Source organism: Mustela nivalis, assembly GCF_964662115.1.
Source record: "Mustela nivalis genome assembly, contig: HAP1_SCAFFOLD_165, whole genome shotgun sequence".
Taxonomy (NCBI): Eukaryota; Metazoa; Chordata; class Mammalia; order Carnivora; family Mustelidae; genus Mustela; species Mustela nivalis.
In genome coordinates this window covers 909,122-936,903 of record NW_028136460.1, presented here as the reverse complement: position 1 = coordinate 936,903, position 27,782 = coordinate 909,122, and the positions used below count along the sequence as shown (strand labels likewise).

Sequence of the window (27,782 nt, the reverse complement as noted above, 5' to 3'; positions counted from 1 at the left end):
AACTCTAGAAGACAGGCATGTAGAAAGGAAAAGGGATGAAGTGGGCATTGGGAAAGGGCACCACCAGGGAAGGAGAGAGGGGAAGGAAAGAGGGAGGAAGAGAGGAAAGGGGAAAGGGAGAAGGGAGGAGTCAGCATGCCAGGGCTCCCCCTGCATCTGAAGAAGAGGTGGCTGGTCCAGCTTGTCAAACAGGGTGCTCACTCTTTGGTCCCAGTTTCTGCTCCCAGTGCTACTGGGCTTTTCAAGGAAGGCAGGCTGTCCCTTGGGACCTACTGGAGCCCACAGGAGGGTGGGAGAGGTAAGATGCCACCAGGTCCTGTCCTGAGCTGCTCCCAGCCACCAGCCTCACCACATGGTGCAAGAGGGACCCCAGAACAAAGGAGGGACACAGGCCAGCATGTCTGCTGGTGGCCCTGGGCACTTAGCTCATCGCAGTGAACCACACGGCCTCCTCAACCCACGCTTTCAAAGCCTCCTTCTTCGTTTCTGGCTTTCATGTCTGTAGGAACATGAGCCAGAAATAACTCATCTCCGACAGACAATTCTGACTCACCCCGTGTCAGATTTTTAAGAGTGGCTGTGATAGAGTAAGATAGCAATGCTCCAACAAACGGACTGTTTCCTCCCACATGACCTCAACAGTCTTATACATTTTCTTAGCGAAAACATCTTGTCTCCTTCCATTAAGCTCATAACGTGGTCTAGTAGTATACATGCGCCTTCGGTAGATGCGAAGCGATACAGAGCTCCTTTTATTTTTTTTAATTTTACAAGGCAAAGTCAGTGAACACATCCAACTTGACCAATACGTCTCTAAAATGTCAATCCAGGCAAAGCTTTTTCTGCCTACAGTTTGGAGCCTACGTGGTGACATTTTTAAAATGCTTTCAGTCCCTCAGTGAGGCTCTTAGAAGCTAGCCAGGGCTTACTACGTGCCAGGCACTGTGTCAGGTGTTGGAGCTAAAGGGAAGGAGAGCTTGGAGGCTGGCTGGGGAGGGACATCCATGACACAAGCACAGCTAGAAACGGAGGCCAGTGCTAGAAAAGAGAGAGCAGGCTGCATGGAGAGTGTGTACTATGGGGCTTGTGAGCTCACGAATAAGTGGGAGTAACTGGAGTGGGGAGATAGGGGAGAGAAGAGGGTCTTCCCATCAATGGGAATCACCTGTGCTTGGAGGCAGGTGCCATGAGAGGTCTCCACAGGAAGAAGGAGGCAGTGTGGTTGAAGGGCAGAGAGATGGGGCAGAACAGGCATCAGTCAGTTGGAGGGGTATGAATAGACTGATGGGAGGATTATGGGTGCCTTTGGAGGACTGAGAATTTGTTAGAAGATCAGTGCAGATTTCTATGGAGACAAATGCCAGGAACTGATAGGTCTTTGAAAGGTCACTCTGGCTGCCTTTTGGCAAAGGGGTTGGTAAAAGGCACTTGCAGGTGTGAACACACCAGGTGGGAGGTGAGTGCAGAAAATCGGGTGAGGGAGCATGGGAACTTGGTCCCGGGGTATATAAGGGAGAATAGCCTTTAAGGAGTTCCACAAATTGGCACCAGCTGTGGCTTCATTACAGAGCTGGAAGGGGGAGGTGGGTGTGTCCTGGAGGTTACAGAAATTACATGAGAAAGGGAAGTCTTTTTAGATCTCTTTTTCAACTAGAGGAACTCTCACCTTATTGATAGAATTCCAGAGTGGGAACCAATGATATGAGGACATCTTTGAAATGTCTGAATATATTCTTCGACATCTTTGAAAGTGACGAGGAGACCTTGGCCTTAGGAGGCCTTGGCCCTCTTTGTAGCCAGAAAGATTTCACCTACAGATTTGGGTTCTCCCTTTTAAAGTCAAGGAGTCAGTCCTTCCAAAGGACACCTCCTATCATTTTACCCTCTCATCATACCTCACGTGCTGGCATCTCCAAGACCCTCTGTTCCAGGTTGAGAGTATCCACTTTGGCCACGCTGGTCTTGCCAAGAACACCACCACAGGAAATCTAGAGCCTATAGTGCTATTAATAACATCATCTAGGACTGTGTTTGCTGCCCTCATAGCCTCTTCCCACCATGACTCACTGAAGCTTTTTACACATTGTATCCATTAAGCTATAGTTCCCAAAGCTCATCTTCTCTAGTGCCATTAATTTTTAGGGGACCAGGCAAACCTTAAACTTGTTCCCCTTAATTGGATCCCTGTGCCCCCACAATCTCTTTGAATGCCTTTCACCATGATCCTTGAATGAGATCTGAGACCACTGCTGGTACCTAACACTTCTTGGCACCTTGTCTGTTAGGTTCTTGGAAGAGGAGGTGGCTATGGAGGTGAGTGGGCATGGGAGTGGGAGGATTTCTCCCTTCACTTCCCTTTTTGTGTTTTCAAATAATGGGTTTTGAGGGGGAGGTAAAGGTTAACCAGACCATTTATTTTCCATCTCCCATCGATAAAATGTTTACCACTCCCCACTGGAAGAATTTATATCTTTCCTTTGAATCTCCAGGAAAATCTCCCAAACTCAGACCACCACCATGTGGATTCAGCCATCTTCTGATTCACCTCCAAATTGTCTCCTCCTAACTGCTCAAGGCTCAGGTTAAGGTCGAAATGTTCAATGCCCAAGCAATTAAGTGGGGAACACGTTTATCTAAGCAATTGCATGCAGCTCTCTATCTGCATACAGGGGGTCTCTACCAAGCCTTTCCAACCTCAGCAAAACATGACAAAGCCCCAGCAATCTGGGGTATATATCATTCATTCATTCCTGTGTTCAACACTCATGGCGGATCCCCACCAAGACAGTGGGAGAGCAAGGACTGGAGAAATCCTGGAAGCTGAAGTCTGAGGAGGATTTCAAATTCAAGTCAGAGATGAAAGAAACATCTGGACTCGATCCTCAGGTACATGCAGTATTCTGAACTGAGGCTAGAACCAGAGACCATTCTAATGAAAGGCCTCTACAGTTGGGCTCTCACAGGTGGGCTCCAACTCAGTTTCGTGTATATTCATTCATGAAATAGCTCTTCAGGTCAACATGGAGAAGAAAACCATTTAAGAAAACTGACAATGAGGAGAGGAAAGGGAACCCAGAAGGCATGTGAATGGGGAGAGAGGAGGAGCCAGGGCAGAAAACCAAGAATCCCTCCCTGCCCTCCTTGCTGCCAGGGAGGTCTGAGGGACTAGTTTCCACCTGGGATCCCAAGTCCAGAACAAAAGCAGCGGGGCCACGGTGGGGGAGGGAAGGGGGTCCTCAGCAGGGGCGCATGGGGCTGCCAAAAGATGGCGGCTAGCGCGCCCGCTAGCGAGGGGCACCTCGCAAGGCGCTGTCCCCAGCCCGACCCCATGCGGACCTGGGTTTGGCGCAGCGTCTGGGGTGGTCCCGGTGCCCTGGGGTTCGCGGGAGGCTGGGCCTCCACAACCCCCCTCTCCGCCCCCAGGTCGGGTCCGCGCTTTCTGCTCCAGGTGAGGGCGCGGGGCGGTGTCACTTTACCTGTGTGCAGAGGGTGGTCCTGAAAAGCCTTGGGGCGGGGAGGGGCAGCAGGCAGCAGGAGCGGGACAGCGAGGCCTCACATGGGAGCGCACGGGGGGGCGAGTCCGGTGGGTCCTGCAGTCCCGAATGGGCCGCAGCACAGCACCGAGGCGCTGCCCGCCCCTCCTCCGCCAGCCCCTCCACCTCCTCCCAGACTCTCAGCCACATCCTCTGTGAGCTCACTTCCAGCTTAGGCAATTAGCAAAGCGCCTTCTCCCCGCCGCTCTCCACCGCCCCCGCCCCCCTCCCTCCTGAGTCCTCTGCAAGCTCCCTTTTCGCTTTGGCAATTAGCAAAGCCCCTTCTCCGCGCCGCCCCGCCCCCCTCCCCCCTGAGGCCCCGCCCCCCTCCCTCCTGAGGCCCCGCCCTGGCTGGGGCGCGAGGGGAAGCCCCTGGGGCTGCAAGCTTTGCCAGCGCTGGCGCTGGGCAGCCTCCTAGCCTGGCGCCTTGAGCGGGTGTCCACCCGCGGCCTGGCTGCAAAAAGATCATCAGTCCTGTTAACCCTGGCTGCACTCTCCCGTCAGTTTGCTGGCTTCCTGATTGCGCCCAAAGCCATGAACCAGCTTCCCCAGCACAGGCCTGGGCTGAGATGCCTGCCCAGGATCTGTTTGAGCAGTCTACTCATCTCCAGGCAGGGATGGCACTTCCACATGGATGTTTGGGTTTTTTTATTGTTTTTTGGTCATTGGTTATTATTACATGACCTCCAGGGTAGGTGCTCCACAAAGGGAGTGAAAACAGGATGCATGATATACCCCTCACCTCCCATGCTGTCTTTCTCTTAAATAATAAGCACTGCTGAACTATCTTAGATTCTGTACCTGCTCTCCAGCCATGAACCTATCACTGTCTTTAACTCTTGAAAACTTCATTAGACAAATTAATGTGGTGAAGGAAGCAATATGAGAAAGCCTATTAATCTGATGAGCATGGAACTGAACAAACCCTATAGATACTTTCCCTTGGATTTCTAGCCTATCAATACCTACAGTGAGTCACATACACTCAAGATTATTGTTTTTATTGTATACTTCATATATTCATTGATTTTGGACTCGTTATCATTTCGTTGAAGTGTTAAACTATGGTAATAAACAAACTTTTAATTAACTTTTCCTCCTATGATACAAATATAACTTGCACTTGAGCTTTAGCTAATTTTATGTTCTAAAATTGCCAAAACAAAATGATCAAGGTTTCTAGATTATTTACTGTCTTTTCTACTATATAATATTGTTCTATCTCTTCTGTATAAAGAAAATGAATGCTTGGGGCTCTTGGGTGGCTCAGTGCATTAAAGCCTCTGCCTTCTGCTCAGGTCATGATCCCAGAGTCCTGGGATAGAGCCCCACATCAGGCTCTCTGCTCAGCAGGTACCCTGCTCCCCTTCCTTTCTCTCTGCCTGCCTCTCTGTCTACTCGTGATCTCTGTCTGTCAAATAAATAAATAAAATCTTTAAAAAAAGAAAATGAATGCTTGATAACTAAATGAATGCTTTACTGAACAAATTAAATATGGCAATAGCATTTTATTTTATCATGCTTCACATATTAAACAATAATATTATATCACTAGTCTACAAATAATCTACTCGCATAGTCATTTGGAAGCTTTTAGCAAAAGAATTCTTCCTCCTGATTGTAGTATAAAAGCCACAGAAATATACAGAAGACTCCTAGGATAGAAAGTTAAATCCAGTTATCCGTGATGCCTTGAGGAGGACCTGACCTATGTATGTCCTGGGATGCACTAGTAACTGTTACATGTGATAGGATTATATTTAATATATACAGTTTCATTTACTTCACAAAGGACATATAAATTTGAGAATAAAATATTTGATGAATCTATAAAGTCTATATCTATTTGTAACTAATGTGGTAGAATTAAGATGTTAATTTGAAAAAAAATTCATTATACACATACACATATTCAATTGTTTTTATATATATAAACAGCATTATTTATTTATTTAAATAAATGCATTGTCAGTAAAATCCATTTACTTATCAATCATAAGGGTAATTTTAAGTACTAAGAATAAGAAATATGTGAAAAGATAAGTGTTCAAGAGTGCAGTTTGTGGTAATTAATACAATATGATAGGCTCATAAAAATGATATATTACTTGAACTTAAAAGCTTCTATAATGAAGTGATGACCACTTAAAATTTGAAATTAGTCTTGCTGCAGTTTTTTCCTTGCACTTATTGCCCTTCCCCAGAAGTTCATTAAGAATTTCTGTGAATGTCCTTATGTTTAATCTCATTCATAGATTCCACTACTGCTCACAAAACAAAGCCAAAAAGAGAGGTAACTCTATGTGGCACTCCATCCACAAGCAATACATTCATAAATAATTAAAAAGCTCTCTACTTCATTTGTTACCCATTCAGCTGATAATTTAAATGAGTAACTGAGGCCATTTTATCAGCACTTTTAATAGAATGCGACTCAGAAACTTCACAGTGTTATTTAAGAAGAAATGCTCACGTGTTAAGGTTTTTATTTTTTTAAATCAACAAAATAATTTTCAAATATTAAAAGCAAATGTCTCCTTTTCCTCCAAGTTTTCTTGCTATGTCAAAGTTACAAATAAATACATTAAAATCGTATTTTGAGTAGTAGATAAAAGCAAAAGCTTTGAAACTGTGGGTTGAGTGTCTGGGTTAACTTGTATAAATATCTGAACTCAATGTATTAAGACTTTATTAGATTTTTTTTTAGACTATTTAAAAATACATGCTGAGATAATGACAACATTATTTTATTCATTTTAATAAATAAATTATTTTATTTAATTATGTTTAGATATTTATTTATTAAATTAATGATTTAATATTTAATAATCTAAATTTGAAATATTTTAAATTCTAAAAATATTTATTTAATTAAATTGATATATTTAATATAAATATTTAATAAATTATTTAATCATTATTATAATTATGCGATACATTATGTATTGTGTAATAATTGCATTTTAATAAATAAATAAATGTATTATTTACATTATTTTATTATATTTTATTTAGTTGACAAAGAGAGGGAGAACGCAAACAAAGGGAGCTGCAGGCAGAAGGAGAGGGAGAAGTAGGCTCCCAGCTGAGCAGAAAGTTCAACCTGGGGTTTCATCCCACGACCCTGGGATCACCACCTGAATCGAAGGCAGATGCTTAAGTGACTGAGCCATCCAGATGCCCAAGGCTTTGTATTCTTCGCTTCTAAATATTGATGCTCCTTCATCTCTGGAGTTAGTAAATTGATGTTGAGAATTCATATCAAAGAATTGATAGTAGCTGTTAAACAGAAACATGTAATTTAGGGGAAAAAAAAGAACAGAAGGAAGAGAAAGGCCAAAAGTCAAAAGCACATTAATATAAAATTTAATTAGATAAATAAAGCTGATATTCCTGAAGGGGGCTAATAAAAGAGCTGCAAAGAGCTGATAGGATTAGGAAAATTGTCCACTCCTGGTCATTTCATAATTTTAAACTATTCCTTATTAATAAATATACTTAGTTCCAGAAACACAAGCACATAGGAACATTTCCACCAAGTTTCCTCTAACAGCATTTACAAATTAGACCTTCAAACAATGCAGTTCGTTACATGTTGCATCTGTATCTTAAAGTTTAAATACTTTCTGTGACACATTTTCTAACAATTAAAATTAAAATATATATATATATATATATATATATATATATATATATATATACCTTATCCCTAAATGGAAAAAAAAATATATATATATATACATAGAAACCTTATTCCTAAATGAAACCTTTCTTTGTTTATTAGCTTAAATAGGTAAATTAGCAACAACAACAACAACAAACAGCTAATATTATAGAGGTAGGAACAATTTACCTTTTCATTCATTGCTATTTTCTAAAAATTCCTATTTTATTTTTTTCTCAAGTCTGTCATAATAATTTTCTAAATCTCCTGCCTTTTTCAATTTTTTTCTTTTAGTGGAAATCTCTATTTCATATTTATTTTCTCTTCCTCCACTCTTTGCTGTAATAATTCAATGTATTATTAGATTTTCTGTTTTTCTCTTTATCCAGATATATCTTTTCTTTCTTTCTTTCTTTTTTAAATAATTTGATTTGCTGGCATTTTACATCAGTACATGCTTTCTTATGGATGTTAGAAATGTCTGTGGAACTACTAGAAGAATAAACTTTTTTACCTTTAAGAAGTTTACAGTCTAGAGTGCCTGGGTGGCTCAGTTGGTTAAGTGTCTTCCTTCAGCTTAGGTCATGATGCCAGGGTACTAGGATCCAGTCCTGCATCAGCTGCCTGCTCAGCAAGGAGTCTGGTTCTTCCTCTCCCTCTGCCCCTCCCTCTCTCTCTCTAATAAATAAATAAAATCTTTAAAAAAAGACTTACTGAAATCTGAGACTGAATTACTAAATTCAGTCTTAATAGAAGACAGCTAAACAAAGCAATGATCACAACTGGAAAATTTAGCGAGATCATGGTTTAACATTTTTGGTTGACACAGGACCTCTTTCAGTAACAACTTTCCCTAAATATCCATTTCTTTTTAAGGCAAAAAATTTTGACAAGAAATCCAGATCCTTCTGATCATTTTCATATCAATTTAAGGTGACATCCTCAGAGTATATAATCAAATATGTAATTATTCTATCTGTTGCCTTGTATATTGCCTGTATCTTTTTCAGACTCAAAGTTCCATTGAGGTAGAGTTTTTTTTTTTTTTTTAAAGCAGAGATTTTTAAAGTGTTTGATATATACAAGATGCTTAATAAGTGTTTACAAAGCCTATGTATTACAGAAGCCTTAAACAGGCTTTAAAATAATGTAGGTGATATTAGTGGTCATATCAAACAATTTTTAGGTTTCAGTCATGTAAGTATCTACATTTCTCAGAGACAGAGAAACATACAAATGGTCTGGGTCCAGTAGGATAATGCTAGCATGTGTTGTAAATTCTCTTATATGACCTTATTTTTGCAAGAATTGGTTATGTGGCAGAAAAAAAGGTATCACTATCTTATACTTTATTATTTAAAGAGATTTATGGAAGTCTTAATTTCTTACACTACCCCTTTGTTTCAGTGGACCCAATTTCCGTGGTAATGGTGAGAGGAAAGTAGGCAATTTAGGCAGCAGCAAAAATCTCCTACAAGGCACTATAAAATAAGGCTTGTTCTAGATCATGGATCTGTCCAAAGGGGAATGTTAAGGGGTAGAATGGATGATGGATGCATTGTGGACTTATAACTTTAAGATTAATACTGTTATGCCCCAATAATGGGTCTATGATTAAAGGAGCGAGACTGATGTAAAGCAAAGGTCAAGCAAAGCTTTATTTCATGCGAAGCATCAAGAATCTAACCGAACGTTTGGGGCCACACCTCTTATGAGAGAAGGCAACCCTTTGCTGTTTCACAGTCTAGCTTTTAAGGGCAAAGGCCATGCAGTCAGGCCTGGCCACGCACAGGTGACCAATGAGATTTTAACACACACAGGAAACTCCACAGTGAGGCTAGGTGACCAATTGAGGTTCAATTTACCCTAGTATAGACATTTGACCCAGCCTATTACACCTTGATTAGGATTAGTGCCAAAAAGGTTCCCAAAGAGCAGAGGAGTGGGGCATACTCATTAGTATCTAGGGAGACAATATGCAAACACCGCCCCCCCCCCTCCGCTCATTGATGTCTCCACCTGGCCTGACCCACCCTTGTATATGGGCTTTGTTACCTGGAGCTGATTTCCAGGACTTGTTTTTAAGTGAATCCCCTGGGGCAAGGGGAGCAAGGACAGTTTAAGGGTTAACCTCAAAGAAAGCCTCTTGCTAAAATATAAAAATATAAAATAGGTCCTTACATTACAACAACTCAGTAGGGAAAGTCTCAGTGTGGTGATAAAAGAAGTGAGGTAACTTGCATTACACATTTTTTTTTATATTTTATTTTATTTATTTGACCGAGAGAAATCACAAGTAGGCAGAGAGGCAGGCAGAGAGAGAGCAGGAAGCAGGCTCCCTGCTGAGCAGAGAGCCCGATGTGGGACTCGATCCCAGGACCCTGAGATCATGACCTGAGCCTAAGGCAGCGGCTTAACCACTGAGCCACCCAGGCGCCCCTGCATTACACATTTTATTTTTAAAACGTGTAAGTTGTATTTTTCCGTGCCATGACATCATCCTTTATCTTCATCTCTGTCTACTAGTTTAAAACTAGTTAAACAAATTCAACTATTTTTTAAAAAATATTTTATTTATTTATTTATTTAAGAGCAAAAGCCAGAGAGAGAGAGAGAGAGAGAGCATGAGCAATATGGGGCTCGATGCCAGGACTCTTGAGATCATGATCTGAGACAAAGGCAGACACTTAACTGACTAAGCAAATGAGACTCCCACAAACTCAACAATTTTATAAAATTTTTATTTGTTGGGGTGCCTGGCTGGAACAGTCAGTAAAATATGTAAATATTTATCTTGGGGTTGTACGTTTGAAATCCACCTTGGGTGTAGAGGTTTTATTTAAAAATAAAATCTTTAAAAATTTTTTTTTCATTTTTTTATTTAAGCCATTGTATGGCAGTGTTGATCACTATATTGTACACCTGAAACTAATATTAACCTTATTTTAACTAACTGGAATTTAAATAAAAACTTTAAAAATAAAATAAAAATAATAATCATAAAAATAAAAAAGAGGAAAAATTATTTGGCAGGCAATTTTCTTAATTGCATTATTATTTATTATTATCATAGTCTGTGTGTGTCGGTGGGGAGTGGCTGGTATTACAGTGAGTTCCATATCTGTGTTACACTGAGGTCCATGTCTGTAGTCAGTCTTTTTTTTCTTTTAGTTTATTTTCAGGGATCCAAAATTCATTGTTTATGCACCACACCCAGTGCTTCATGTAATAAATTCCCTCCTTAATACCCACCACTGGGCTCACCCAACCACCTGCCACCCTCCTCTTCAAAACCCTCAGTTTGTTTCTCAGAGTCCACAGTCTCTCATGGTTTGTCTCTCCCTCTGATTTCCTCCAGCACACTTCTCTCCATCTCCCAGTGTCCTCTACGTTATTCCTTATGTATTGATTCTTATAAGAACTTTTATTTCTTTCCCTATTCTGCTTTGCATATGCTTACCTTAGATGTTAAAATGTTATAAACCTCTCCTGCCTGGTCCATTTTCTCTCTCTTCTCTCATGATTTCTCATGCTCTCCCTGCCAACCCCACATGCCTTACAATATCTGGATATGACTAATTTCTTCCTGAGCTACTTTATTCTACTCTGCCATATGGTTGCCCTTCCCTCTTCTGTACCATAACTTCTATCCCCTGCATTTGTGCTTTAACAATACCTAATTCTTTTCACTGCATCTGTATCTTTGAGGTCAATACTCAGTAGTGCAATCGCTGGGTCATACGCTAGCTCTATTTTACTGGAAAGAAGGGCCATATGCACCCCAGTGTTCATAGCAGCAATGTCCACAATAGCCATTCTGTTGAAAGAGCCAAGATCCCCTTCAACAGACAAACGGATAAAGAAGATGTGATCTATGGATACAATGGAATATCACTCAGCCATCAGAAAGGATGAATACCGAACTTTTGCATCAACATGGATGGGACTGGAGGAGATTATGTTAAGTGAAATAAGTCAAGCAGTGAAAGTCAATCATCATATGGTTTCACTTATTTGTGGAACCTAAGGAATAGCATGGAGGACATTAGGAGAAGGAAAGGAAAAATGAAGTGGGGGGATTGGAAGGGGAAATGAAACATGAAAAACTATGGACTCCAAGAAACAAACTGAGGGTTTTAAAGATGAGAAGGATGTGGGGATGGGTGAGCCTGGTGATGGGTATTAAGAAGTGCACATATTGCATGGGGCACTGGTTGTTTTACACAAACAATGAATCATGGAACACTACGTCAAAAACTAATGATGTATTGTATGGTAACTAACATAATAGAATTAAAAAAAAAAGGAGGGGGACAATACCTAACACTCAATCTTTGCTAGTTTCTTGTTTACCTCCTTTTAAGAGTAAGCTCATTAGTGTTTTTTTTGTTTGTTTGTTTGTTTTTGTCTCAACTAAAAGAAGAAAAATAATACACATTATTTTGAAAACTTTTTGTACAGTGTACATACGTTAGTCAAGTCCACAATGTCTCATCTCTTCTTCCTCCTAACATGGCTAAGTTGAAAAACCCTTTATCTGGGAAAAGATCATTCTCCTGCCACCTTGTGTAAGATTTTGGCTTTAGCTTAGATTATCCTTTCTTTCCTTTTCTGAAAATAAGTTGAAAATATTAATAGCCTCAGTTTCTTCTTCCAAAATATGACTGCTTCTTTACCAAGTGCAAAAGCAACCCATTTGACCATAGTAAACAGCTTGGACCTACTTTTTTTGGCTCACTGTTTTAGTGAGACAAGTGGAGTGAAGATGACACACCATTTCCAAATGTATTAATAATTGGTAGACCATACTTCTAAATTGAAGATTTGTTGCCATTAAACTACGACCAGACTCGCTATAATTACAGAGGTAAATTCTTTATATTTACTATATTTGAAATTACCATATAATACCAAAATAAAATTATGATTATGTGAAGAGTCTGTAATATTAAGAAGATGACTTTGAAATGATTGCTTATCTAAATGAAATTTCCCATTTTATAATCTTGTATAAGCTTCCGTTTTCATTTCCTATTTAAAATCTATTAGAAGGCACTCTTATTTTCCCTTAAGTGGGAAGTCAAATGTGGAACAAATTCATCCCAAAGGAACTGATTCTATATTCCACTGAAGACCAGGTGGCTTCCATGTGGCATTTTGCCTCTTGCATATTGTTCATCTCCTACAACAAATGGGGGTATGCTCTTTAGTAAACTAATTCAACTCAATTGGAGACATTGTCTTCAAGGGATAACATCATAGAGACTAGAATCAGAATCATACTTTTGGGAAAATTGGGCCCAGGATTTTTGTTTTGTTTTGTTTTGTTTTAAGATTTTATTTATTTATTTGACAGACAGAGACCACAAGTAGGCAAAGAGGCAGAGGGAAGGGGGAAGCAGGCTCCCTGCTGAACAGAGAGCCTGATGCAGAGCTCGATCCCAGGACCCTGAGATCATGGCCTGACCCGAAAGCAGAGGCTTAACCCACTGAGCTACCCAGGTGCCCCTGGGCCCAGGTTTTGATGGCTTCTTTCCTCAATCTTATAAAACCTATTTCAACTCTACTGGATGCCAGAACTGCTTAAAAATATTTGGTCCCTTGTAATTTTAACCTTCCAGTATTCAATGCACCTGATCCATGTAATATCCTATAGTATTTTTGTCAAAGGAAGACTCTCAAAGTGTGTTTCTTGGGAGACACTTTTCAATTGGTTGCTTACATTTCTGCATTTATTATTTGTTCTAGGCCATCCTTTGAAGATGGTTGTATTGAATAGACTTGGAAGACAGAAATAGTATCTTTTTTTTTTAACTTAACCTGTTGTGTTTGCAAATATTATCTGCCTCTGTTTTGATTCTTCTTGTGGGAACTGAGGCTCAGAACTGATATATAACTCCCACCCCTACACACACACACACACACACACAAACACAAACACACACACACACACACACAAATACTGTTAATATTCTGGCTACCTCTATTGCTGTGAATAATAAACTATATTATTTCTGAACCATGAGTCTGCGTCTTCTATCAACACCCAAGAAACTACGGCAGACTCATACACCAGCTTTCAAATAAGGGAAAATAATCTCAGATGCTTTATATTTTTTGATAGTGTTACCACTTCTGAACATATGACTGAACTCATATAAAGCTGGAGCCCTGACCATTTAGAGCTTCTTCTGTGGAAGAACTATGCATTCACTAGTAAACAAAAGTAGATTCATCTTTTTTTTTTTTTTTCCTCCTGGACACCATTTCCGCTCTCACACTGTTGCTCAAATTGGATGGAGTCTAAGGTCCTTTGAGGAAATTTTTGTTTAATGACTCAAAATAAAATAGGAAGAGTCTAAAGTGCTAAAAATACTTCTAGATAAAAGGTATAAGATAATACCAGAAAGGATAGTAATTTTATCTAACAACTGCCTGTTCACCCCTTATTTGTTCATTAACTAATCTCCAAATTCCCGACTAAATCCCTTTTGTAAGCCAGAATGTGAGCTAAAAACTGGGATTTTAAAAAGTTTTCATTTGAAATCCAGTTAGTTAACATATATGGTTGTATTAGTTTCATGTGTACAATATAACATATAGCACTCAGTGCTCATCATGACAAGTGCTCTAATTAACACCCATCACTTATTTAATCCATCACTCCTTTCAGATCCTGTCAAGTAACCATCAGTTTGTTCTCTGTAATGAAATGTGTGTTTCTTGCTTTGTTTCTCTTTCTATGTCTTATTATTTCCCCTTTGCTTGTTTGTTTTGTTTCTTTTATTCCATATATGAGTAAAGGTATTTGTCTTTCTCTGACTGACTTATTTCACTTTTAGCATTATACTGTCTAGTTCCAACCATGTTATTGCAAATGGCAAGATTTCAGTCTTTTTTATGGCAGAATAATATTCCATTGTATATACATACCACTTATTCTTTATTTATTCATCAATTGATGGATACTTGGGTGCTTTCCATATCTTAGCTTTATAAATAATGCTGCTATAAACATAGGGGTGCTAGCATCCCTTTGAATAAGTTTTCTTATATTCATTGGGTAAATACACACCAACAGGATTGTTGGATCACAAAGGACTTCTATTTTTGAATTTTATGGAAATTCCATACTGTTTTCAAATATGGCTGTATCAGTTTGAATCACCACCAACAGTTCACAATTGTTACTTTTTCTTTTTTTTTTAAGATTTTATTCATTTGACAGAGAGAGATCACAAGTAGAGAGAGAGAGAGGAGGGAGCAGGCTCCATGCCTGGCAGAGAGCCTGATGTGGGACTTGATCCCGGGACCCTGAGATCATGACCTGAGCTGAAGGCAGAGGCTTAACCCACTGAGCCACCCAGGCAGCCCCCACAAGTGTTACTTTGTCACATCTTCTCCAACACCTTTTGTTTCTTGTAGTGTTGATTTTAGCCATTCTGACAGGTGTGAGGTGGTATCTCTTTCTAGTTTTGCTTTGCAATTTCCTGATGATACATGATGATGGACATCTTTTCATGTATCTACTGAACATTTGAATGTGTTCTTTGGGGAAACACTTGTTCATGTCTTCTATCCATGTTTTTATTGGATTATTTGTTTTTGGATGTTGACTAAAAACTGGATATTAAGTAACACACAAGACAGTTTTCCTTGAGCTTAAATTTTATTTGCATGAGTATCATTAACAGGAAAAAATATGCATATGTGTAGGTACAAATGTGTTTATGTATACATCTATCTATCTATCCCCTATCCCATGTCTTCTAATTGTGGTAAATCCTGTAAGGTGGGGAATGGGATAGTCTGAAGAAATATGCTGCTGGATATGCTGGGTAAGCAAATTTAATTGCACTCAGATGCATTGGATATAAGTGAATCACTCAAATGAGTTATTTAATATTATATAGAAACAAATGAAAAGTTTATGTAGTTTAAAATAATAGGTAGTTAAAATAATTTTTTTGTTTGTTGTTTTTGTGTCTTTTTTTGTTTATATATACTATGGTGTGAATGTTTATGTCTCCCAAAATCATATTATGGAATCTAACTCTGGAAGTGATAGTATTAAAACTTAGGGGCCTTTGGGAGGTGATTAGGTCATAAGTGGGATTACAGTCCTTTTAAAGGAGACCCCAGAGAGTTCTCTTGATTCATTCATCATGTACGTTTACAGTGAGAAGATAGCCATCTATGAGGAAGTGGGCTCTCCCTGGATCTGCCCATTCCTTAATCTTGAACTTCTCCGTTCTAGAACTGTGAGAAATAAATTCCTGTTCTTTATAAGCTATTAAGTCTATATCATGTCCGTTATAGCAGCCTGCATGCAGAAGGACACTATGACCTAAAATGAGAGCAATAAATATAAAGTTTCAGTAAAGTCAGTTGGTACAATGTTTTTTTTTTTTTTTTTACTTAGAGAAGACATGCTGCTTCATGTTAAACCTTGATATTGTATATGTTTCTTGAAGGGCCACTTCTTACTCCTTTGTGTGTTTTCCACAAAGTCCAGGATGATGCCTTACATAAAGGTAATATTTTATAAATACTGTTGGAAATATATACTTCTCTAAAATCTTATTTTGCCTACAGATTACTTGGATCCACTTTGCCTTGTGTAGAATATTTGAAATATATTAAGAACAGAATGTCTCTCTAAATAACATTTAGAATCATCATTAGTTTATGACTCCTGACTCATTTGTTTATGCAGTGATACTTACTTCAAGAACACTGAAGTTTGTAATATATTTTGAATTAATCACCAAGCTAGTTTATTTTAACTTATGAAAAAATAATTTCTCATGTTGGTTTAATTCTGCTCTTATGTTATGGTCATGACATTTTCATTAAAATAAAGTAGAAAATAGAAGTAAATAATAAATGAAAAATAAAAAATAATAAATAAAAAATAAAAGTAAAACTCTTGTGAAATGTTAAACTTTTCTTACTTATTTTGTTTTGCTTTTCCTCTACCATGCTGGCAAAGCTGTATGTTGCAGATAAGTATAATTTTCTAGGTGGTAGGTTTGTTACTTTTACTAAAATTTTCAAAATATAAGGAGTTGAATAGTAATGGATTGTTTATTAAACTCCTTATCTACACATATAAAAATAAAACAATGATGGTGACCTGGGTATTTCTAAAATTATATTCTGTTTTTCCATATTATGTTTTACAATGTAATTAATAAAGATTCTGCATATATTAACATCCATCCCCTTCTATCTCATCTGTATGTCCATACAGAGCATGTATGATTTCTATTCATTTCTATGTTGTGGTGAAGAGATTGTCTGAAGTAGCCTATATTTATGCAGGTAGATCTTAAGCTACGGTGCTCTTGTTTATTTGCTTGTTCGTGATCAGTATGTCTGAAAGATGATAACTATTGCATCAGGTGTGACGATTAAAAAATATTATTGGTGCCTGATACACTGTGATGAAATAGGTAAGTCGATTCATAATTTGTTAATTAAATTAGAAAAGAAATTCCTTTGGATTTGTTCTTTATTAAAGTTTTTTTTTAACGAATTCCTTGGGATGTTTTTTGTGTAATATATATCACATGCCTCAACCTTTAAATTTGAATGTAGAAAGAGTTACAGAATGAGCCTAGAAAATATTGTTATGGGGGCGCCTGGGTTGCTCAGTGGGTTAAGCCGCTGCCTTCGGCTCAGGTCATAATCTCAGAGACCTGGGATTGAGTCCCACATTGGGCTCTCTGCTCAGCAGGGTGCCTGCTTCCTCCTCTCTTTCTGCCTGCCTCTCTGCCTACTTGTGATCTCTCTCTGTCAAATAAATAAATAAAATCTTAAAAAAAAAAAGAAAACATTGTTTTGAAATATTTTTGTTCTGTTATATTATGTTAACTTAGGAAATAATGGTAGTTATTTTTATTAGCATTTCCTACTTTCCACATGCCCTTACAGATGAGATATCATGTTTTTCCTACTCTTTTTATCGTGGTTGTTATATTCTTCATGATCAATAACAATCAATAAAAATTCATAACATTAATTTTCTTTGGGAAAGTGATATTTTAGCAAGAATCCATGACCAAAAATTTTAGCTGTTGTTCTTCGAGGAGATGAGACTATCAATGTTCCCGAAATTTCAAGAAATAGAACTTATTAATGGTGTTGGTTGATGTTTATTGTCTCTGAACTTAGAGGTGCATAATTCAATTTAAAATTTATTTTGGGGGCGCCTGGGTGGCTCAGTGGGTTAAAGCCTCTGCCTTTGTTTCACGTCATGATCACAGGGTCCTGGGATCGAGCCCCGCATTGGGCTCTCTGCCCAGCAGGGAGCCTGCTTCCTCTTCCCTCTCTCTCTGCCTGCCTCTCTGCCTACTTGTGATCTCTATCTGTCAAATAAAATAAATAAATTCTTATAAAAAACAGAGTGGACCTTATGGGAGTGCTTATCTGAAATTGAGGGACATTATAAAAAAATAAAAAATAAAATTTATTTTGAATTGAAAACAAGATTTTACTGAAGTTTAGGCATCCCACTTTATATCAGGCCTCCAGTACATTCTAATTTATTTATAGAAAATATCATAAACATGAATGACACTTTTCCTATTGCATTTATATGAAACTGCAATGACTCAAAGATGTCAGATTTGAAAAGCACTACCTTTCTATAATTTCTGTTTCCTAGGAGGAATGGATATACCATTTTAGCACAATTATCCAACAGTATTCAAAACCACCATGAATTTTAAAACATAGTTATTACATCCTAAAAATCAAGTATGAAAATGTATAAACAACCAAATCTCTATCTGTAAATGAAATACTCCCACACAGACGGGTTTTAAAACTTTCTAACTTAAGGAATTTGATAGCACAGACTCAGGGTAGTAGTTTCAGTGCCTACAGTATACTTTCAGGGAGAGAGTAATGTAAGCTCTGAGTCACTTTCTGCCTAGAGATGACCTAATAGTGGTTCTGGCATTGTTTGTTTGTTTTTGAAAATATGTTCCTGGGCGTCATTCAGAAAATGCAGAGTTTGGCATCTATATAAATTAAGGATAATCTTTTTGAACTTTTGTCTTTCATTACATCAAATTACCATAATTGGACAGAAATTCCACTAAATTAAGCATTGTTAGGAAATGTGTAAATTGGAGCTACTCAAATTAGTTGCTCTTTGAACTATGTGCTGTTGGTTCAGGATTAGATAAGGAGTTTGAAGGCAAACCTAAATCATTGCTTCCTTTTTTGAGAGATTCTCAGCACATTTTCTTAAAATTAGCTGAAATAAACAATGTGTTTAGTCGCAAAGTGATTTGCATTTTTGCACAAACTCCCTATCTCCTTGAGAATTATAACAAATATTTCATGAAACATCATTGATCTTTACTTTGTTACACTGCTGTAAAGTACATTTAGAGTTGCCAGTTAAAGGTGTTTGTGTTGAGATGAAATGTCATGCATTTTTCTTCACTTCCATGCAAATGAACAAAGTAATTTATTAAGACACAATGAAGAAAAAAATTGACAATGAGTCCAGATTTTAAAAATCACTTGCCATTCAATCCAAATTGTGAGTTTGATCGGTTACCGAACACTTTATAATGCACCCCCGGTAATTTTACAGAGATTACTTTTTTCTTACCAATTCTTGATTATTCTGTCTTGCAATGCAGAGAAAGCTAACTAATTTAAAATAAACTTCCGTTAATTTTGATTGTTATAAACTTAAAATTGACTAATTTCCATATACAGAGTTTAAAATGTTCACAATTTACATTAAATATATATTCTGTGTATACCTTGGAAAAATTATACTGAAAATTGAAATTAAAATGATGTTGTATATAGCTGCAAGAAGCCGCCTGTCCCATTTCATCTTACTATATAAGTTGTGTCAGGTAATTTATAAAATCCCTGCTGCATAACAAATCTATTTTCTGTTGGAATGGGTAGTAATGTTTCTTCTTATTTCGAAATAAGAGTTGGTCTATGAGTGCCTCTGCAACTGTATTTTTCCTAAGTGGCTTCATGGTCTTGAACTGAGAAAGCTCAGAGCATTAAACATCAAAGTAATATATTTTGACATAATTAGACATCAAGGAAATGCAATTAAAATGACACTGAGATATCACTACACACTTACCAGAATGGCTAAAATAAAATATAATGACAAGCCCAAAAGAAAAAAATATACCATTTGATGATACACAATGGCAAGTTGTACCATAACTTAACCATCTCAGACTAGTGTAGTGTTAAATTTGTTTTTCTAAGCCATGTTATGGGTCACTTACCACTTTTCAAGGATATAAAGTGCTATCATTTTACTTAAAACTGTGATATTTGGTCAGATTTAAATTTCAATTTATGTTAAAACATTCTGTAAACTGTGTTAGACTTTGACATTTGTTCCCTCAGTTCAGTGAATAACACTATATCATATTCTGAAAAATACGCCAATTTTTATTTTGAAAAATATCCCTTTTTCCTCTTATGGTAATTATGAATATGAATTAATAGTAGAATTTGATATGGTCCAATATGACCATAAATACTTTATAGTATATTATCAAATTTAATAATGAATATAATGTACTTCTTTGGACAATTTTTAAAGACCAGTCTACTCTTAAAACAAAAAAAATGGAGATGCACTTCTTTAGTTCACACAAATTTCATTTTATTATATATAACCTCAGATAAATTTCAACAAATCATAATTTATTAAAATCATGTCTACTTAAAAATCTCATAGAAGAGTTAAACCATCAAAAATAAAAATAAACACACACAACACACACACATCACCCATGTATTGGCAAATCACAATTGCTGTAACAATACATTAGGCATTCCACAGTTAAGGGCTATCAAAATTTCCATCAGTGACAAAAAGATTTGTATCCAAATGGACTGATTTGCCAGAATCCAAGAAAAAGTCTCCTAGGGTTTATTTAAAGATAAATATTTGAACAAATACTTCTTAAATTTAGGAAATTCAGAACATACGATTAAAGAATATTTGCAGTGCAGACTATATTCAATCCTCCCTTCAAAATGTGCCTTTGAGTACATAATTCTGTTTTCTCGATCTAAATTGAGCTGTCTTCCAAGGAAGTTTTCCAAAATGTGTGTCTCTGTGTGATAAATGTTCTAAGACCTAACATGCTTCATTGTATTTTTACTGTGCTCTCAAATTTAATCAATAATTTGGATTGATGTATAATACCTAGTTTCAAATATCTTTTCCATCTATACAAACACCCAGCTGTCTCTTTATATGCTATTACTATTGAGAATTGTGCTGTCGGTATAATTCTTGTATATTTTAGGTGATCTGTTCTTCTCTTGGGCATCATTTATGCTCTTCTCTGTTTTTGATATTCTTAAAACTCACCATAATGTATATGAGGGTTTTTTTGTGTGTGTAGTTTTTGTTTTGTTTTGTTTCTGATATCTCATGTTTGGCATCATTTTAAGTCTGGTATCTTTTATCTTTCTTTAATTCTCCAAAATTTATCTCAGTACTTATTTAAATATTTCCTTTATTTTTTTTTCTCTTCTGCTGTATTTGGGCAGAAGGCATTAATTTGTTTGTTTGTTTTTCCCAACTCATTTATTCATTTTACAGCTATATTCATCTTAGTCTCCATTTATTGTATTCTTTATTTCAACAATTTTCATTTAATTTATATTCACAGTACAGTATCTTTCTTTTCCTTGTATATGTATATCATTATTTTATCATATACTTTTAAGCTATTTTTAAAAATATTTTATTTATTTATTTGACAGTGAGAGATCACAAGTAGGCAGAGAGGCGGGCAGAGAGAGAGGAAGGGAAGCAGGCTACCTGCTGAGCAGAAAGCCTGATGTGGGGCTTGATCCCAGGACCCTGAGATCATGACCTGAACGGAAGGCAGCGGCTTAACCCACTGAGCCACCCAGGCACCCCTTTTAAGCTATTTTTTAAAAGTACAGTCATTCTTTTTTTTTTTTAAGTTTATCTTTATTTATTTATTTGACAGAGAGAGATCACAAGTAGACGGAGGGCAGGCAGAGAGAGAGAGAGAGAGAGAGGGAAGCAGACAGACTCCCTGCTGAGCAGAGAGCCTGATGCAGGACTTGATCCCAGGACCCTGAGATCATGACTGAGCTGAAGGCAGTGGCTTAATCCACTGTGCCACCTAGGCGCACCTAAGCTATTTTTTAAATTCCTGTTCCAATAACACTTGGATTGGCATATAAAGTTAACCACATCATATTTTTTAGGTAAGTAATTGTACTTTTTATGTGCATAGTTATTTTGGTCCATAAGTTCAGCTCTTCTTAGGATCATCAAATCTCTGTCAAGTCTGGGTATGCTAGGATTTCCTAAGCAACAATAAAATACATTGAAACCTGGTAGCTTAATTATAATAATGTTTTCTTTCTCAATCATTCACAATAGTATTCCATTCTGAGTAGCTTCCTTCTATTTTGCAGCTATAGTGTTTGGAAAAACTTGAAATGTGATATCACTGTGATAATGTGAATTGGTCAGGGTTTTTCAGAGAATCGGGAAGAGAAAAAAAGGAAGATATTCTCCAGGGCCAACTCTAGAAGTGACTATTAAAACATCTGTCCAAATTCAATTGAACAAAACTCAGAAATGCCATCTCCAGTGAAATACAAAAAAGATTATATATAGTTCTGGGCACACACATCTCATTTGACCCAATGATGTATATCAATGAAAGACTGAAGGCCAATCACCACTCCATGGGAGAATTTAAAAATAAATTTACTAATGAGGCCAAGAATTCAGAATCACAAATACTTCAGAACTAATAATAACTGCCTTCACTTGATGTTATTCTATAAGATAAATCCTACGGTCAAGTTTCAATTTTAAATTCTTAAATCCTTATGAAGAAGCATCATTTGGAGAGAGCAGTTTTCATAATTTATCATCCATCAGCCTTTTTTAAAAGATTTTATTTATTTATTGGACACAGAGAGAGAGAAAGAGAGCGAGAGAGAGAGATCACAAGTAAGCAGAGAGGCAGGCAAGCAGGGAGGGAAGCAGGCTTCCTTTTGAGCAGTGCCCGATGTGGGGCTGGATCCCAGGACCCAGAGACCATGACTTGAGATGAAGGCAGAGGCTTAACCCACCACCCACGTGATGAGAGAGCCACTCAGGTGCCCCTCATCCATCAGTCTTAATTGATTGGAGGAAAATGTGTGGAGGAATAATGCCTTAGGGAGCTAATCTCTCTAAAGAATTTTCAAGTCTTTACCCCTTCAAGGTTTTGTACAGTTCTGATAGCCTCTAAACATCCAGCAGATTTCTACAGTGACAGGCCTGTTAAAACCTGTCTTCAAACCAGGAATAGAGCTTGAAACATACCAGTCAAGGGCAACTTTGAGTGTTTTAAGGAGTTTATCATCATTTCTTTGTTTTTGGTTAATATCTGAAATAGTTCCATATTACACTGGCATAATTTCTCCAGAGCTGACTTTGAAGGAGGCACTCAGTTCCAGCTAGTTCCATATTTTGGCAAGAACTATACTTCTATATTTAAAAAAAAAAAACATATTTTAGGGCGCCTGGGTGGCTCAGTGGGTTAAAATCTATGCCTTCGGCTCAGGTCATGATTCCAGGTTCCTGGGATTGAGTCCCACAGTGGGCTCTCTTCTCAGCAGGGAGCATGCTTCCAATCCTCTCTCTCTGGCTGCCACTCTGCCTTCCTATGATCTCTGTCAAGTAAATAAATAAAATTTTTAAAAAAACATATTTTATACCAGTTATTCATGTTTATTAACTAAGATATCACAATACAAATAATACAAACAGTTGCTCTTTATTAATACCTTCAACCAAGATCAAAAAATATGTCATATTTTCTCCAAAAATTTTATATCATCTGATAGGTCAGATATATATATAAAATTACATTTAAAGTTTTAAAAATATCAGCAAATATTTTCATTCAAATGCCAATTTGAAAAGAAATCTACTTTTCCAAACCCGACTTTTTATCCTATTTATTTTGAATTTTGTCAACAACTGATAAAATGTTTAGCGAGACTATAAATGTTAGATCGAAAAAAATGATTAATAGATGTAGGTTCAAATTATTATGTTCCATTAAAAATGATTTAGTCTTTGATGAACATCTGTTTGGTAATATGTTGTATCCAGATATAGTAAATTAAAGACATATATAAAATTATAGGGAAATGACACCTTCCGTTCCATTATGAGTAGAGCTTTTAAAATGCTATTTGTCACAACCTGTCATCTTGTCATTATGTAGCATTATGTAGCAATTAAAAAATGTATACTCTTCACTTAGAAGTCTTTTGGAAATCTAAAATATGACTTTCTATGGTTTGTGTCTCCATATTGCTTTATTGCCAGTTACAACAAATCCACATGCTTTGATTCAAAGGTAATAAATTCCTCTTATTTGGAAAAAGGATGTTTATTTTTGTTCTCTCACCCTTAGCAAGTGGTTTCATTTTAGCACACTTCAGAGTTATAATTTCATGCTTATTAAAAACATTTATTTTGATCTACATAGATGAATGAAACTTTTATTTTATTAAATTATTTGCCAAAAAATCTGTGATTTTTAAAAATGTATTTCCTTTGAAGGGTTATTTTAGAGCATTCAAAGAGGATCTAAGAGTGTGGTATTATGCAGTTTTTAAGTAGGTATGAAATGGTTAATTATAGGATTGTTTCTTTAAGGCTTATGTATATTGTCCATTATATGCTATAAAATATTTTGAAAGTAAATTTAAGGTATGTTTTACATAGTTTATTTTTTGGAAAAAAGTATTGAAATGACTTATGAAATTCAGTATACTCTCAACATTAATTTATTTTGAAATTTACCAGTTGTCTACTGAACTATTATATGGCAGATATTACTTCAGACTACACTGGTAAATGATATACTTGGCTTTGTAGAACTTTTATTTTAATGGGTGAGGCAATTAAAAGCTATAAACCTTAATAAAAATGGCATAGTGCATTCAAAAATGGCATAGTGCATTTCCCCATTGTACTCAAAAAGGATGAGTACAATGGGGAAAAAGAAAAATTCGATAAGGGTGAGAAAAATCAAGGTTGCTAGGCAGGGGATGGGGAGTTAAAATTTTAAATAGGAAGATCAGGGTAGTTACAATGAAGCTGACAATTGAACAAAGGTATGGAAAGGTGATGAATTTGCCCAGAACTATCAGCAATAAGGTCACTCCAGACAAAGGAATTGGCTATCTTGAAGGCCATAAGGTTGGATCATGCCTGGCATATCTGAGGAATAGCAAGGAGGCCACTGTGAGTGACTGAAGAGTAGCAGGGAAAGAGGTCACAGAGGTTAAATGAGTGGCTAGATCATGTAAAAGCTTAGAAGTCATTGTAAAACTCTGGCTTTTATATTTGGAAAATTACTGTGTGATAGAATTTCTGCTAATAACTGAGAGTTCAAATGTCCATAAAATTTCAAGGATTCTTATTCTAGTAAGACAGAATAAAGAGAAAGAGTTCATATTTTCACGTGGTGTAACAAATGCTCGGAGATACAAGTGTAGGAAGCTATGGGAGCACAGAAGAAGGCACTAAAATCACACCATATATTTGATGACTGTGACTATATATAAATTTGTATTTTCTAGATTTTTTGTAGTCATGGAATCACACAGTATATACTATTCATTGCCTGGATTTTCTTTTCTCAGCATCATTACTTTGAGAATCTCCAATTGTCTTTGCTCTATTGATGGACATTGATGAACATTTCCACTGTTTTCAATTCTTAAAAATAAAGCTGATATGAAATTCACATACAAGTCCTTGTATGAACATAGGGTTTGTTTCTCTTGGTGAAATGCCTAGAATAAAATGGCTATTTGTGTAACTGCAACATATTTTTCATTTAAAAAAATTTTGAAACTATTTTACAAAGTGGTTGTATCATGATATATGCCAACAACAGTTTAGATTTTTTGTTGCTTCTCAATCTAGCTCAGACCAAGTACAATTAGCCTTTATAATTTTAGCCATTCTAATAGATATGTAAACATGTCTCATTATGATTTTAATTTTTATTTCTTTAATGTTTAAATGTTGAGAAATTTGTCATGTGCTTAAAAGCCATCCATATACTTTTGGTGACATGTCTCTTCCATTATTTCCTTCACATGTAAAATTGGATACTCTGTTTGGTTATTAGGAAGGTTTTTTATTTTTATTCATTTTTAAATAATCAGAGTAGATGTCCATTATCAGATATTTAATTTGCAAATCCCTTCTCCATCTTTATGGTTTCTGAATGGAGCTTTGATAGCTGTGTCTTTCAAGAAATATGCTACTTCTTTCCTGGTACACGGAGGTATGACTACAACATTATCAATGTTAACCTTTGCAAAGAAAATCATGGCTTAAGATATATGTAGTCTGCAGTTGTTGGGAGTGTTCACCATCCTTGCCTCTAACTCATCTCTCACTGCCCACACATTCAGGTATAGGGGAATATTGATTGACAAAATATTAATTGCCAAATAACACTAGTTGGAGAATAAGAAAAATGCAGGCACCTGATTATATAATATTCCTTAAATAAAATGTGTTTTTATAAGTGCTATTGGAAGTAAATTCCTCAATACTTTAATCACACAGAATGATGGAATCCTAGATTTTTTTCCTTGTATTTACTAAGAAAATGATCGTGCCTCAAGTATATTAAAATGGAATAGGGAAAATTAAAAATTGTTTTAAGTTGATTTGCGTGTGTTGTGCGTATGTGAAAGAGAAAGTGAGAGAGAAAGAGAAAGAGAGAAAAAGAGAAAGGGAAAGACAGAGAGGTGGCTGCAGTGAATTGATGAGTTGGAGGATAGATTTTAAAGTTTTGTCTTTTGCTTTCTACATTTCCTTTTCCTTAGGTTCAATTGAACAATCAGTAATATCTCAGATGCCTGCTGGTAACATCAGCAGAAAGAGTTAGAGGTTCCCAGAAAATTTAAGATGACATATAGTTTTCCTGACATAAGAAAAGTCATTTTTTGTCCCCAGCTATTTTCAATGATCTATACCCCACCTGTGTACTTGCCCAAGCACACTTCTTCCAAAACTTCCTGGGAGGTTCTTAAAAAGAAATGCAAAAACCTCACTCGTTAAGAATTTTGAGGGAACAAGGCAATGGGAAAACTAACAGTCACCACCAGACCAGGAAATAGCCTAAGCTATTGAGACAATAAATCAGTGGTAAAACTCCTAGTGCTATTTCAAAAGCAATCAAGGCCTTGCATTCCTTGTCCCAGAAAATGAGCCCAAGATTCCATCTAGTTTCTATCTGCTCTTGAAGCCTGCAGAGTCCCTTTCCCTTGTCCAACAGTTACCTCTGCTTTATTCTAACGTTGACGTTTCTGCCCTCGGTGGAATTCAAGCTTCATTCAGGTGAACATGCAATACATATTGCACAAATACATATGTGGATGTGCATGCATCCACAACCTTATGACCAACCATACACGGGATAATAAAACTCTCCCTTCTGAGTATTCATCTTAAATACTAAATAAAAATCTCTCTCCTGTTCAAATAGTCAAGGCTTTGGAACTTATTCCCTGTGATCTCCTTGTATGTTGTAAACAAAGATTCCTTTGTTTGACAACTCCACCTGTTTCTGTGATTCACCAAAGACTGACCTCAGTTAGTTCAGTTACTGTAATGTAATATCAAGCATATCTAGTTAGTTGATCATTTTGTTCAAGTCTTACATATCTTACCAATGTGATGACCATTTGTCTATGTAATCTTAAAATAAGTGTGTTGAAATTATTTTCCATTTGTTGTCCAAGGTAGAAGTTATGATTTTTGTTCTTCGTTTTTCCCTATATATCCATAAATCTGTTGTTACGTATTAAAAGTCAAGAATTATTATACTCCCTGATGAATTCATCCTTTTACTCTTCTGTAATTTTGACTTGATCTTTATGTCTGATAATGAAATTTGCTTTAAAATCACTTTTCATTATCTTGATATAACCACCAAAGTTATAATGTGATTAGAGTTAATATAGCATATTTTTTCTTTTACTTTTTAAAGCACTTCTATATTGAATCCTGACAAAGAAACAAAACAGCTTTTTAACTCTGGAAGCATCTTTCTAAATTATCTTTTTTTTTTAAATGAAGCAGTAGCAATTTTTGTTAAGGGACCTAAACTGAAAGTAGGTTTAGAAATTTATTTATTTATTTATTTATTTAGTAAAATATTTTATTTTATTTATTGACAGCAAGAGAGAGAGAGAGAGAGAAGAAGAAGCACACAAACAGGGGGAATCATGTGCAAAGGGAGAGGAAGAAGCAAGCTCCTTGGGGTGCAAGTAGTCCCATGCAGGGCTGGATCCCTGTACACTGGAATCATGACCTCAGCCAAAGGCAAACATCTGCTTAAACAACTAAGTCATCCAGGCACCCCTAGAAAATTAAAAAAAAAAAAGGCCTTTTAAAAACATTTTGTTTCTTTCTTGTTTTTTTTTAAATATTTTATTTATTTGACAGACAGAGAGACAGGAAGAGGAACTATAAGCAGGGCAGAGGGAAA

The 27,782-nt window shown here is 36.6% G+C and overlaps 1 long non-coding RNA gene across 2 annotated transcripts; it reads left to right on the top strand.

The window, feature by feature from the left end:
* The first annotated feature begins 217 nt into the window (after positions 1-217).
* LOC309857011 lies at positions 218-27,500 on the top strand. 2 transcript variants are annotated; one of them, XR_014307439.1, is made up of 3 exons: positions 218-298; positions 15,672-15,731; positions 27,472-27,500. It is a non-coding gene; the product is annotated as an uncharacterized lncRNA (long non-coding RNA). The 2 variants fall into 2 exon arrangements; XR_014307440.1 differs by lacking the exon at positions 218-298 and adding an exon at positions 2,284-2,313.
* Positions 27,501-27,782: the final 282 nt, after the last annotated feature.